Genomic DNA, 14,944 nt, shown 5'->3' with positions numbered 1-14,944 from the left:
ACAGATAGCAGATCATTAGTAGCATCATAATTAGTGGCAGGAGACAAAAGAAGGTGAGAGATAGCCTTTGCACTGATATTCTGGCAAATCTTGTGAGTATATTTCTGGATCGCAGAAAATTTCTGAGACACAATACACAACATTTCCATGGAATTTACTGTTCATGGGGTGTGACACCCTATTTTTCTCCTTCTGAACTTCAATCAACTAAAACGAGCACTCCTATATACAGAATAGAACAAAAAGAGGGAACTTTTACATGAAATTGTAAATCTTTATTGTGTACAACTTGCTTCTGTTTTTAACATTACTTAAAAATGTGTCCTGGTTGTCATTTCTTTTGGCCTTCTCTTTTGGACATTTCAGCTTGGGGGAATCCCTCAGAAAAACGATGTTTCAAGATCTTCAAGATCTGACCTTTCTTTTAGTCTTTCCTTTTTTTTTCCAACCCTACTTGTAGGTCCCTTCTTACTTTTCCCACCTACATACCAAGAAAAAAGAAAAATACAACCCTTAAGACAGACATTCATAATCAAAAATAAATTCCCATATTGTCCATGTCCACGTGTCATTTTGCCTCTTGAATCCATTACTTCACTCTCAGAAAGTGGGGAGTTAAATCCTTCATCAGTCCTCTAGAATTACATGGTCATTGCAGTGAGCAGAGATTTCATGAGTCTTTCAAACTTGGTGGTTTTTACAGTGCTGTTATTGTATAAAATGTTATTTTCTCACTTACTTCTCTCCGCACCAGTTCATACAAGTCTTCCCAAGTTTCTCTGAAACCATCCCTTTCATCATTACTTAGGGAACAAAATTATCGTCTTGCATTAATATGCCACCATTTGTTCAACCATTCCCTAGTTATTGGGCTTTCCTTAAGCTTCTGATTCTTCACCTGGTACCCTAAAGAGTTCAAAGTGTTTTCATATTTATTGCCTTGTTTTATCCTAGATGTCTCATAGGCAGATAATTGCCAAGCCTAATAACCTCTCCTGAATCCTCATCCATCTTGAATTCCCTGCAGCATTTACTCCTGATAACCATTTTCCCCCTCCTTTCGGCTCCCTCCTCTCTACATTTTGATGGCATGAATCTCTCGGCTGGTCCCCTACCCTCACCTCAGTTTCTTTGGCTGGATCATCTTTTATGTCACACTCCACAGCTATGGGCAAATCCCAAGGCTCTGTCCTGTCCCCTCTTTTCTCAATATAATCTCTTATTCGGTAATCTCAACTCCCAGGGGTTCAATTACATTTCTATGCTGCTGATTCTTTTTTTTTAATTGAAAAGTTTTATTTAATTATTTAATTAATTAATTTAGAATATTTTCCCATGGTTACATGAATCATGTTCTTTCCCTCCCCACCCTCCATCCCCTCCCATAGCTGGTGCACAATTCCACTGGGTTTAACATGTGTTATTGATCAAGACCTATTTCCATGTTATTGATGTTTGCCGGAGGGTGACCATTTAGAGTCTACATCCCCAATCACATCCCCATCAACCCTTGTGATCAAGCAGTTGTTTTTCTTGGGTGTCTACTCCCACAGTTTTTCTCTGGATGTGGATAGCGTTCTTTCTCATAGATCCCTCTGAGTTGTTCAGGATCACCGCATTGCCGCTAATGGAGAAGTCCATTACATTCAATTATACCACAGTGTATTAGTCTCTGTGTACAATGTTCTCCTGGTTCTGCTCCTCTCGCTCTGCATCACTTCCTGGAGGTTGTTCCAGTCTCCATGGAACTCCTCCAATTTATTATTCCTTTGAGCACAATAGTTTTCCATCACCAACATATACCATAATTTGCTCAGCCATTCCCCAATTGAAGGGCATCCCCTCGTTTTCCAATTTTTGGCAGCTATGAATATTTTGGTACTATGCTGCTGATTCTTCTCAGCTCCCAGAACCCAGACTTAATTTCTCCTGAGCTCTAATTGCATGTCCCCAACTGCCCATTGGATATTTTGATCTAGATGTCTTGCTGACCCTGGGCAAGTCACTTCATCCCCATTGCCCAGCCCTTACCACTCTCCTGCCTTGGAACCCATATTTAGTATTGATTCTAAGACAGGAGGTAAAGGTTAAAAAAAAAAAAAGATTGATTTGGGGAGGAGGGAGGCGCCGTGTCCCAGCAGTCAGTGAATGACATCACCCCTGCCTTCAAGGAAAGTATATTCCATTGGGGGAATCCCTCAGGTACGTTAAAATGGGAGATGGGGGAAGTGAAAATCGCCTCGCAGCCGGAGCCCCGGCCGACCACCGGATGTTTGCGCTGCCTGTTCTCTTTCTTTGGCCCCGAGTGATAAAGCGGCAGGCTGGATTTATGGCCGCGGTGTGCTGGTAAACATTTAACCACAGGTCCCGGGGAGCAGGAGTAGGGCCGGAGGTATTGTATGCACAGCTCAGATTTAATCTGCGTTATTAACATTTCAGCTGGCACTTCCTAAAAGCCAGACAACCAACAAAACAATAAATCTCCGAGCCTGATTTTCCGGCGTAAATGCCCGGAGCCCGTCTGAGCCGGCTGCACCTCCTCCGGGAACTGTGAGGAGCTGTCGGTGCGGCGGCTTCCCGGGCGCTTTTGGTGAGCTTGCAAAGAGGCTAGCCAGCGTCCAGGGAGAGGCCAGAGAGTCCGAGTCCATGTTCCTGCTGGCCAAGCGCCGCTGGAGAAGCTAAATGTGGTCTGTTCCGCGGTGGTTAGTAGGAGGGTGAGTCAGCGTCTCCCAATACTGTCATTAGCGCGGAAAGGGTCAGGACCGTTCGTGCCGGCTCGGGAAGAAGCGCCGAAGAAAGCATCTTTGTGGAGATGAGGAACGGAGGGTTCCTTTCATGGGTGCTGATTCCCCAGCAAGTGCAGTAACTAAAAGAAAGCCAGCCAGGGGGCTAAGCGGTCCAGGTCAGCATTCCCTCAAAGAACCAAGAGCCCCCACCAGAGGATTTCTGAGCCAGTCAGAGCACATACCAGTCCAGAACAAAAGAGATTATATCAAATAACACAGCAGGTAAAATCAGAGCCCGTGGTGGCTCCAGGGGGCAGAATCCAAGTTTCTAGTGGGGAACAGGGGGGAAGGAGGGCACCAGGCTTTGGATAAGTTGGTTTTTTTTTTTTTTTGGTTCCACTTCATACTATTGAATCATATTGAATGTCTAGTCCACTAAAACTATGGTTAGAGACATTCGGACCATAACCCTCATTTCCGCAGACTCCTAGTAAAAAAATAGTCTGTTACTTAGTGACTTTCCGGTCTAGCCAATATTCTTGGCCTACCATCAGTAGTGCATGTACTTGGAGATTGCCCCTGTCCCCAGGACGGGATGGTTTGTCCCACACTATTTAATTATTTCGATGGACTCTCTGGGATTACTAGAAATGACTGACTGCCTTAAGTTTTAGGGAGAAAAGTCTTGCAATAGAAGGAAATCATGCAAACTGTTCACTAGTCTATACTGAAATGCTACTGGGGAAGTTGGGAGTGGTAGTGGTGATGTGGTGTGGTTAGGGATCTGAATTGGGGAAAAGGTTCAAGACCTAAACATCTTGGGGCAGCTGAGTGGCTCAGTAGATAGTGCATCAGACCTGCAGATGTGAGATCCTGGGTTCAGATTTAACCTGAGACACTTCCTAGCTGTGTGACCCTGGGCAAGTCACTTAACCTTCATTGCCTAGCTCTTACCTTGGAACTGATACATATTAATGATTCTTTTTAAAATTTTATTTTTATTGCCACACTTCCATATTGTCCATTGTTCTAAGAGCAAAATCATAGATAACCAAAACCCCCAAAGAAAACCATAACATATTATTGATCCCAAGACAGAAGGTAAAAGTTAAAAAAAAAACAAACTCATCATTTCCTTTATGAGGCAAACTTTAAAAAAGACTCATTATCCCTCAGTCATCCCCACCCTTAGAGTTGAATCACCTGGGAGGTGAATCATGAGGAAGAAGCATAAATGCAACCCAGGTCCAATGCTACCCAGCCAGTTAGGCAAAGAATTAGAATCAAAACACAAAAAAACTTGCATTTCTGACTTCCCTGGCTACAAGAAGCATCTTGGGGTAGTGACCAAGAGCCAGCTTTGGAGGCAGAGAGTCCTCAGTTTAAGTCTTGCTTCTGACAGTGGCTGTTGGATTTAAAGCAAGTCACACAAATTCTCACTGGTCTGAGTAACTCCCATATAATCTGTGGCCCAAGTAACATCCTGTATTGGTAGAGGGAGTTTCCTCACTACAACATTTCCCTATACCGCCCCCCCCCAAGAAGAAGAAATTACAAATGACAGAGAAATTATATATATGACATTTATCACAAATTTCTACATTGGTAGAGGGAGTTTCCTCACTAAGACGTTCCCTATACCAATAAAATTAAAAAAAAAAAGAAATTGCAAATGACAAGGAAATTATATATAAGATCTTATCCATTTTGGGGGGTGGAGATGGAGTAAGAGTGGGCAGTGGGGCCCTTGGACCAAAATGCAGTGGTAGAATCTGGCTGAAAGCTGGACAAAAATTCAACCCAATCCTTGCCCAACTCCAGTAATGATTTGGAATGAGTGTAACTGCTGCAACTGGTGACTAAAATACTGAGTCAAGAACTCTCAGAGAGTGATTTGGGTTCTCTAGAGAAATTAGAACAAAAACCCTTACCTTCCATCTTAAAACCAATACTGTGTATCAGCTCCAAGGCAGAAGAGAAGGGCTAGGCAAGTGGGGCAAGTGACTCATCCAGGAAGTATCTGAGATCAAATACGAACCCAGGACCTCCCTTCTCTAGATCTGGCTCTCCATCTCTCTACTGAGCCACCTTGCTGTCCCCCTACCCTCCACATAGTTTAGTTTTCTTGGGAGGCTCTCCGTGTGGGGAAGGAGAGGAGGGATTTCCTTGGAGAGGATTTCCATCAGCTGCTGGGGGCATCCTATGCCATCCATCCTGCATCCAGCCCATTAGAAGGAACCCCACTAAGGACAACGCATTCCCATAGCTGATGATTGTTGGGCCACTGAGAATGTTGCCTGAAAAGTTCAGGGCAACCAGTTGGTGACTCAGGGAAGACAGAAAATGAGGAGCTGGGAAGGGATACTGCCGAGGAAGGTCAGGTTTTCTGTGCTTGGCTATCATGGTTCCTTTCCTCCCCATCCCAGGGTTGAGTCACTTGGGAGGCCCAGAGGGCTCCCTGGACTCCAGTTCTGGCTGAAGATACTTATTTGGAAAACCAGGTATATGTGGTAGAAGGGTTTGGGGGTGAGGAGAGGCCGGGAAAGGAGAATTCAGGTCAAGTAGGGGTGATAAGGCAGGTGTTGGCAAACAGAAAGAACTGTCAGAAAATAAGTGTGTGCTTGCCAGTGAATTCACAAGCAGATGCTAATCTCTGCAAATCCCTCTTAGCTCAGAACACTAAGTTAGAAAGGTGGACTATATTAGGCTCATTTTGACAGATGGCATTAAGATAATTAAAAATTATTGGAGTTGATTACTTTATTCAGTTGGGGTTAAAGTTTTATTTTTCTTGAAAAAAAAATTGCTATCTTCTATCCTAGAGTCAATACTGTGTATTGATTCCAAGGCAGAAAAACGTTAAGGGCTAGGCAATGGGGGTTAAGTGACTTGACCAAAGTCATACAGCTGGGAAGTTGCGGGGAGCCATCAAAGACCATGCTGTTTGACACGATCCATGGGGAACCTAGGTACTGCAAAGCAGTCCCCAGGAAGGATAGAAACACCCACTGAAACCCCTCTTAAGTGACTTTCCTTATTAACATCCCCTTATTATTGGAATTGCTATGATTATTATTCTTACTTAGCCCCAGGAAAAATAGATGAGAGCAACATGCTTGCAGGGTTAATACAGATGTCCCACTCTGTTCCCCCAGGATATTACCAGGAGATCCCACTTACAAAATTAAACCTAAGGATTCTTATATATCCACTTAGATAGGACCCTCTTTTCTAGGCATAAAAACTTCTGGCAAATCTGTGCCATGCTGATTCTACCCACTGGTCCTGCCCTTAGCAACAATGTTTCATTGATTATCTCCCTAGGCTTCCTGTCTGTTGTTAGGTTCTATGGAAACATGTATGTTGATAATGAAACTGTGTGCCAAGTAGATGTGTGATCATGAGGGTGTAAAATAAAGTCAGGCCTCCGCCAAGGCAGAGCAGTTTATCCTGTGAAACCTGTGCTTCGGGTTGAATGTGAAAGCTGTGTCCCATCCATAATTTTACCAATACCGTCCCACCTCCAAGACCTGTGGGAGGCTGGCCCACCCCACAACAGGAAGTATCTGAGGTCAAATTTGAACCTAGGATCTCCCATCTCCAGACTTGGCATTCTATCTACTGAGCCACCTAGCTCCCCCCTATCTGGCTGATTTCTCCAAATAGAGAGTTGCCTTTATGGCAGTTCTCTTCCCAAAGGCAGATACCGTTAGACTCTTCTAGGTCTGCCAAGCTTTATTTGAGTACCCATGTTCTACAGTCTTCCACGTTATATTTTATTCTTTCCAATGAGTTGGAATCCCCCCCAAAGTTTCTTGGGAGTAATTCTTTTAAGAAATATATTGGTGTCTTTTGTTTTCATATCATTTTCATTTCCAAATATATCCTTTCTTCCTTCCTGCTTAACCCCCAAACCCTAACCGCACTAATGAGAAAATTAAAAAAGAAAAAAGCAGTTCAGCAAAACTAAATAAAAAACAAACAAACATTAAATAAGACTGACAAGATATGACATGTTCTACACCCATAGTCTCCCATTTCTGCAATAAAAAGGGAGGAGATGCATTTTTTCATTTCTTCTTTCAAGACCAAACTTGGTTATTATGTACCATTAGAGTTGTATTTGATCTTTCAATTTGCATTGCTATAGTCATTACTGGTTCTGTTTATTTCACTTTGTCAGTTCATGTTTAGTCTTCTCATATTTTTCTATATTCTTTATAGTTATTGTTTCTTAGGGCATTAATTCTTTTTTAAGCTATTACCTTCTACCTTAAAATCAATATGTATCAGTTCCAAAGCAGAAGAGTGGCTAGGGCCACACAATGGAGGTTAAATGACTTGCCCAGGGCCACACAGCTAGGAAGTGTCCCAAGTTCAGATTTGAACCCAGGATCTCCCATCTCTAGGTCTAACCCTCTCTCCACTGAGCCACCTAGGTATCTTTTATGACATTAATTCTTATGACAGTAATATGCCATTATATTCCTGTACTAGGATTGTTTAAACATTCCCAAAACAATGTATCTGTTTTGTTCTAGTTCTTTGATATTATAAAATTTTGATTTTCTATGTCTTTATCTTTAACTTCTTTGGTGTAAATGACAATGTTCTAAAAACAGTGTATTGATTAGCTTTTTTCCCCACAATTCCTAAGTATTAACTATTCCTCTCTTTTGTTATCTGCCAATTTTCTAGTGGTGAGATGAAATTTCAGAGTAATCACTTTTTCTTTATTCTTTTAGTGATCTAGAGCAATCATATACACATCAATGAATGGCTTTTATATATTAGTTCTCTTCTATACATTTTGAATAATGTTTCCCTTTTGGGAGACATTTTATGCTGTTTTTTTTGTTTTTTTTACTGATCAAAAGTTTTCCATCTTGTTTTTGTTGCATTGATTTTATAAATGAAAACACTTTCCAGTTTCATATAATCAAAATTATTTATTTTGTCTTTTAATGATTATCTCTGTTTTTTGTTTGCTTAAGAAATCTCCCCCCAACCATAACTATGAAAGGTACTCAGCTGGTCCTCTTTGCTTTTTTTTTTCCAGTGGGGTGATCTTTAACATTCAGAGTGTGAAAACATTTTAAGCTTATTATGGTAGGTGATGTTCAAATTGAATTTCTGCCAATCTGCTTTCCAGTTTTCCCAGAAATTCTTGTCGAATAGGGTATTCTTCCCCAAGTAGATTATGTTCTCAGCTTTGTAGAACACTGGGTTATTTTGTTCAGTCCTTTCTGATTTTTTCCTTATCTAGTCTGTTCCATTGATCTATGTTTTTAAGCAGTACTAAGAGTTTTGATGATTACTGGTTGATAGTATAAGTTGTGGTCTGGAAATGCTATTTTCTTTGAGGGGTAATTTGGCCAGTACTCCTTTGCCATGACTGTTGGCAAATTTCTGATGCACACATCCATGCAAATTTTTGTTTCACTCTCTTTTATTATAATGGTTATTTCAAAATCAGAGTCCAAGTTACTTGGAATCCTGTAGTGAGACTCCATTTGTGAACTTCCCCCCAAATTCTACCAGTTTCACTATTTCATTCTCTTGCTATAACTCTAACTCACTCTCAAATTGTCACTTTCTGTGAAGCTTATAGGATTCTTTTTTGTGCTTTCTAAATCTTTCAGAGATCTTAGCCAAAAGCAACACAATTTGACCCAAAGATAAAGAGGTATAATTTTTAACTACAGTAAGGCAAATATCAAATAATCACACTGAACTGACTTACCCTTAATGTTTCATTTTCAAAGTATTATTCTCCGATTCTCATGATGGAAATAAGATGTTCATCTCATTTTATGAAGTTCCTGAACCACTTATGTGGTCTGATTTCAGGCAGGAAGGACAAAAAAGATTGCACAAGGCAGAGGGCTGAGCACTGAATTTCATATCAGCGGACTCTGACTTAGTCCTTGGGTAACCTTGAATGAGCCCAGCTTCTCTGGGCCTCAGTTTTCACATCTTCAAAATGAGATGATTGAACTAGATAATGCTGAGATTCTTTTTAGGTCTAATTCCGTGATCTCATAATTTGGGGCTCATTTTCATTCACTTTCTCTAGATTCTGTTAGTTAATCCATCAGTTTTAGCGAGTAAATTGGAATAATTTTCAACTCATTCATTTTCATCTCATTACTCTCACTAAAGAAGTGGGGATGGGAGGACATGATCAGTGGTAAAGGAATTGAGACAGGAAGCCCCTGAAGAGAGTGAGGAAAAGGAATGAGAATAAGGAGACTGTCCTGACCAGAGTGGATGGAGACTTGATATTGAGTGGGGAAAATGGGAGATGAGAGCAGTTTGTGTAAATCATTAAGTGACAGACTGAGGAATTTGGATTTCATCCAATGGGGATAATGGGAAATTATCCTGGGATGGTTGAAAAATGAGATGATAGAAATAGGACTCCTTTTGTGGGAAAAGTCCTTACCCTAAATATACATCCTTAGTGACTTATATAGAGAATTTAGTAACGGAGTAATAGAGCAATTAGAACCTTTTAAAAATACAAATAGTTCTCAGTCCTATGCAACCCCCTTCCACTTCTGTTTTTTAAATCAAATTAAGTAATTTTTCAGTGAACAAAAGTCCATTTTCTCTTCCTCTCATTTTCCTCCATTGGAAAAAAGAAAATTGAAACCCTTTTAATCAGCATTAATCAGCAACTACATCAAGCAAAACAAATTTCTGTATTGGTTAAGTTTTTTTAAATGTCACATTCTATACTTTGATATATCACCTCTCTCTCAGTATCTTTCATGCTGGAATTGTGGTTGGTCAGAGCCCTTAAGTCTTTCAGAGTTGTTTGTCTTGGCAATGCAGTTGTTGCTGCTTAAGTTGTTCTCCTGGTTTTGCTCACCTTGCTCTGCATCTGTTCATACAAGTCTTCCCAGGTTTCCTTTTCACCTTGCCCCAATTATCAAGCATTTTAATAAGTTTTTATTTATATCTTCTGTTGTTTTTTTCAAATCATCATAATTTAATTCTCTCCCCTTCCACAGAGCCACTGCATATAATAAATAGTACTTTTTGAGACAAGAAAGAGAAAAAAAGAGGGAAAAGAGTCATCATCTGTTGTAGAGGATAAAGAGGTAAAGAAATTATATACAGAACTTGGTAGGATCCTCCGAAATAAACAAACATATATTTTGATTCTCTGAGTCTTCACTACAAAGATGAGAATAGCTGAAAATTGTAAAAAATACATTGAAAATATATCAGAATGGAGAAATGTCAAAATTTTGTAGATTACACAGACTCTTCATGCCACGTGGAGTATTGAACACTTTGTGAAAAGAATTAGAAAGCATTGGACAGGAGAAGCACTGAATAATATTATAAAAGTTGATTATATTTTAACAGACAGAGAACAACTTATTATTGATATGGGGATCATTTCTGAATCAATCAGATGTTTGTGTACAGTCAGACTACTGACTTGTTAAAGCAAATTTCAAAATGAAAACAATTCCAGTGTGACTTAGAGTGATGATGGAAAATGCGATGTGAATAGATGAAATGACATAGGCACCAATTCAAATAATTTTGTACAGAAGTTCAGCCAATGTGAATCAATTGCTATAACAAAGAGAGCAAAAGAGCCTCAAAACAACCTTAATCAGCAAACCCTTGACTTACATGGCAGTCAAAGAGGGATGGCAGCCATGGCTGACACTGGTGTAGAACAGGCTCTTTTGTAAAGCCTGATTATAGACAAGGATGGTGGAAGGTTATGAGCTAAATTGCCTCATAAAACAGAAGTGGTGGAGGGTAAAGCCAGTTTTGAGAAAGGTTGATGAGATACAGAAACTAAATAGAGATATACAGAAAACATTTAAGAGTGAAGTTTGAAGGAGGACAAGAGAGGAAAGAAGGAAAAGACATTTTTATAAATCATTCTTTTCAACATCAAGGAAATTAGAGCAACTCGAATATCTCTCACTTTTTTCCCTTGTTATCTCCAGGGTGGAGGACTATTCTGAACTGGTTCTGATTTGCCAGCTACCATCTCCTTGAGTACATGGTACTTCAGCTCCTTTTTTGTTTATTTGCTCATCTTAAGTGACTGAATATTATGAGACATGAGATCCCAGGTGATCTGATAAGTTCAGGAGATCTGGAAATCCCATCAGAGGTCCTATCAGTAACTAGAGGTGGTAGCAGTGGAGAAACAAGAGAGAAAACAACAGCAGATATTTGTAGAAAGAGAATCATTCAATGTCAATGAAGATGACAGCTTCGTGGAATGTGACTGCGCATGCAGAGTACTGCTTGCTAGTGGTGAATTCAAAAAAAGCAATGACTCTTAGAGTGCAGCCAGGTTACCCACATGTAAAGGTACCACCCATAAGAGGAACTTCATGAGGACTCTATGAAAGGAGAACATGACTTCCAAGACCAGGAGTGAGCAGTTACTCCTTTGCCATAGAATTTCTCTACTCCAAGGATCCTGTGTATGCAAGAGAAGAGTATATCTCTGGTTTAAGGGAATTAAAAAACCCTGTTCTTATCATACCACCTGAGTAAATCCCTTTTCTGAAAACTAATCAACATTAATGTATCTGCTGGCCGACTATTAATGGGTAAGTATATTGGAGGGGGCTTGTAAGCAAAAGTGCTAGAAACTCCATTCCCTCCATGTTCATACTAGGACACTGAGAATAGTAGTAACTTGCTCTCTTGGGGACCACCCATCAATTCCAGTGGGATTTGAGTTATTTGAGTGGCTGGGGGTGGAATGTTCTATAGGATACTTTTATTTCCCTTAAAAGTTTCTCCAAAAAAGTCATCTTAAAAAATAAGAATTGCTTTAATAATGGAGATGACTGTTACTACTTGGTCGATCAAAATTAGGATGTTGTTTTTTGCTTTTCTTTATGTGTCAATTCACAGAAAAGAAAGCAATACAATGATCCCTAGCTATAAAAACATAGAGACATGTAACTCTTTGGGTTAGAATTCTTTGATAGATTTCAATGAAAGGACAATATTTGCTTTTTGCCACCAAAGGACATAAATTTCCCTTAGGACTGTCAAGTAAGAAGTAGGCTCTGCCAGAAATGCTTGTGAGTTGCATTTCCTTAAGTGGTGGAGGTAGAAGAACCAGTCAAAGGGATTTGGCCAGCAGGATAATTAGCTTTGTCTAGAAGACTTTTCTGGTGATGTGAGTATAGAGAAAAGGAGGTAGAATAATGCAGTTTTTGCACCCCAAGGTGCCACCTAGGTGCCCTCCTTTCACACACTCCCTTAGCCAGAATTGAATTTTTGAAAGGACCTACCTCTAGGCAATGCCTGAAGCCACTGGAAAGGTGAGATAGACTTCATCTTCATCTTCACTGGAAAGATGAGATAGAGTCCAGAGTATTTTTCAAGAATATGGAGATTTTGGTTTAGTTTGATAGCACTTTTACAACTAACTCATTCTTCACCGATTTACAGGATCTTAGAGTTGGGGGACATCCTGTTGGTTGAACCTTGGTCGAACTTCTTACCCAGTGCTGGAATTTCTGGTGCTGATGGCAAGTCTTTCCTGGATCTGTCTAGAGGCTCCTAACATGGATCATAAAATCAGATTCCCTATCCTTTCCAGTTCTACCCTCTGGAACAATCTAAAAGGAGCCTGCTCCCCCTTCCCTAGGACAAAATCTTCACCCCTCTGAAGCCTGACATTATCTCTAGGTCTTAGCTTTCCCATCCATCAAGTGAGGGGGCCAGCCCAGATCACATCTAAGGCCACTTCCAGCACTAACATTCCACGACTCGGTGTCTCTCCTTCGTCTTCTCTACTCTAAACATCCTCATTTCCCTCAAGCACACGGCATATTTTGCAGCTCTTTCATTATCTACAGTGCTCCTCTCTAGATATCCTCCAGCTGGTCAGAGCCTCTTTTAGAATGCAGTGCCCAGAATTCTGTGTGTCTCCGAGATGCTGGCTATGGAGGCAGAGGAGCTGGGACCAGATGATGGGGAGGGAGGAATCTCTGATGATAACTCCTCTAACCCCCTCATTTAATGGAAGGAAGGAAGGAGGGGAAAAGTATCTACATATCCCAGATAGGAAGCACTTTATAACTATTACCTCATTGGATTCTCACAACCACCCTGGGAGGTAAATGCTGTTATTATCCTAATTTTACAGATGATGTAAGGGAGGCAGGTAGAGGTTAAGTGGCTTGCCCAGGATCATAGAGCCGGTAAGTTTATGAGGCTGGATTTGAACTGCCTCCAAGCCTAGCACTCTATCCTCTCCTAGACCTCTCTCAAGTAAAGAAACTGAGGCCCAGAGACAAGAAGGAACCGATATTCAAATCCTGACCTTCTGATTCCAAATCCAGCACTCACTCTCCTGCACCATTCTGGTTTAATTCACCACTGTGAGGCTTTGTACCATTTATTTTTCTCAACTTGGAGAAGAGGAGAATATGGACTAGGCAATTGTCCATCCCAAGACTTACAGAATGCTTTACCTATATTGCTTCATTTGAACCCTACAACAAGCCACCGATATGGGTTCTACAGGTATTATATCCCCATTTTACAGATGAGGAAACTAAGGCTCCCAGAGGTTGAATTATTTGCCTTGGTTCAAGTAGCTAATAAGTGTCAGAAAAGGGATTTGAACCCAGATCTTTTTTGATTCCAAACCTTGGGTTAAATTCTATGTCCAGTGGCCTGTGAATTCATCTCAAAGACCCTTTTTTTAAATCTCTAATTCCCTTGTATAAGTAATTTTATCCCTTAGGGTCCTATCAGGAGGGAGATGGCTCCTATACTTCAGTGATCTCTCAAAGTGCGATCCACAGACCCCTGGAACTCTCTGAGACCTTTTCTGGGGGGTCCATGAGGTTGCAACTATTTTTACACTAAAACCAAGATTTTCTTTGCCTGTTAAAATACTTCTCCCTTTTCCAGTTACATATCTGTGTGAGGCTGATTTTCTTCACATACTTGAACTGAAACAACAGATTGAATGCAGAGCAGATATGAGAATCCAGCTGTCTTCTGTCAAACCAGACATTACAGGGGATTTGCAAAAACATGGAAAAACAATGCCAATCTCTCAGTGAAACATTTTGTTTTGAGAAATATACTTGTTTTGTAAAAATATTAGTTATGTTAAAATGCAAGAGATGTAATTTTCAATGAATCAGGGAGCATTTTAGACATTCATTTTAATGTCTAAGAGTATTGATACATATAATCTACATAAACAAAAACTCTTTGTGGTCCTTAGTCACTTTTTTAAACCACTACCTTCCCTTCTAGAATCAGTACTGTGTGTAGATTCCAAGGCAGAAGAGCGGTAAGGGCTAGGCAATGGAGGTGAAGTGACTTGCCCAAGGTCACACAGCCGGGAAGTGTCTGAAGCCAGATTTGAACCCAGGATGCCCCATCTCCAAGCCTGGCTCTCTAGTCACCTAGATGCCCCTTCTCCCCCCCTCAGTAATTTTTTAAGAGTATAACTGGGAGAGCAAAGTATGAAACTGTTGCCATACCAAATATTCTCTCTTCAAAAAGGCAGAGGAAGAAATACTCCCCTCACTTCATTCAGTGCATGCTCCAAGCAGGAGACAAGAACAGAGAAATCTAGTGTGCTGGGGTTTCTGTAGAAGGGGAGCTGGTCAGTGGCAGAAACAGGGTGAGAGAATTTGGGTCTGAAAACTCTTCTGGGTGGGGGGCTGCTCCACCTTCTTGCACAGGGGATGAGACCCTGAAACTGAGAAGTGTGGGTGGCAATCCATGCGTTTCCCCATCGTAGGTGCCCCAACCTTTTTTGGGCTTCTTATCCATTTTCTCAAAGCCCCTTTAATGGAAGTAGCTCTCAGTAGTTTTAGTCCCAAAGAGGTTCGCTCTCCTCTCCAGGCACTGCTTCCCTGACTACTCCCAGATTTTTTCTGTTTCATTAATCTAATTCCTCACTCTGGCTCCCCTCCTCCTCCTCCTCCAAAGATCCTTCTTTCTCTCCAAAGCATTTGCCTTCTTAGAGTTATTGGTCCTGCGCCAAGTACTTCTATCATCATAATAAAACCTTGTGTGTCTAGAGCAGGGGTTCCTGACCTTTTTTTTTTTTTTTGTCCTAGACCCCTTGGGCAATCTGGTAAAAACTACGGACTCTTTCTCAGAAAAATGTTTTTCATCATTGAAGGAAAGAATACATTTTGGCTAGAGGCTAGTGAAAATAAAGACGGATTTCATTTTTCCCA

At 40.7% G+C, this 14,944-nt stretch overlaps 1 protein-coding gene across 1 annotated transcript in view; it reads left to right on the top strand.

Annotated features, from left to right (window-relative positions):
• Positions 1–13,957, top strand: part of SLC37A3 (solute carrier family 37 member 3) — an 85,532-nt gene extending 71,575 nt beyond the window's left edge. The window contains exons 14-15 of the transcript XR_473139.2: positions 9,743–9,832; positions 10,706–13,957. The gene's annotated coding sequence lies outside the window, so the exon portion shown is untranslated. The remainder of the gene's footprint in view (positions 1–9,742; positions 9,833–10,705) is intronic.
• The last annotated feature ends 987 nt before the right edge of the window (positions 13,958–14,944 follow it).

This window comes from Monodelphis domestica, chromosome 5 (assembly GCF_027887165.1).
Source record: "Monodelphis domestica isolate mMonDom1 chromosome 5, mMonDom1.pri, whole genome shotgun sequence".
Taxonomy (NCBI): domain Eukaryota; kingdom Metazoa; phylum Chordata; class Mammalia; order Didelphimorphia; family Didelphidae; genus Monodelphis; species Monodelphis domestica.
This window is presented reverse-complemented; position numbering and strand designations above follow the sequence as displayed.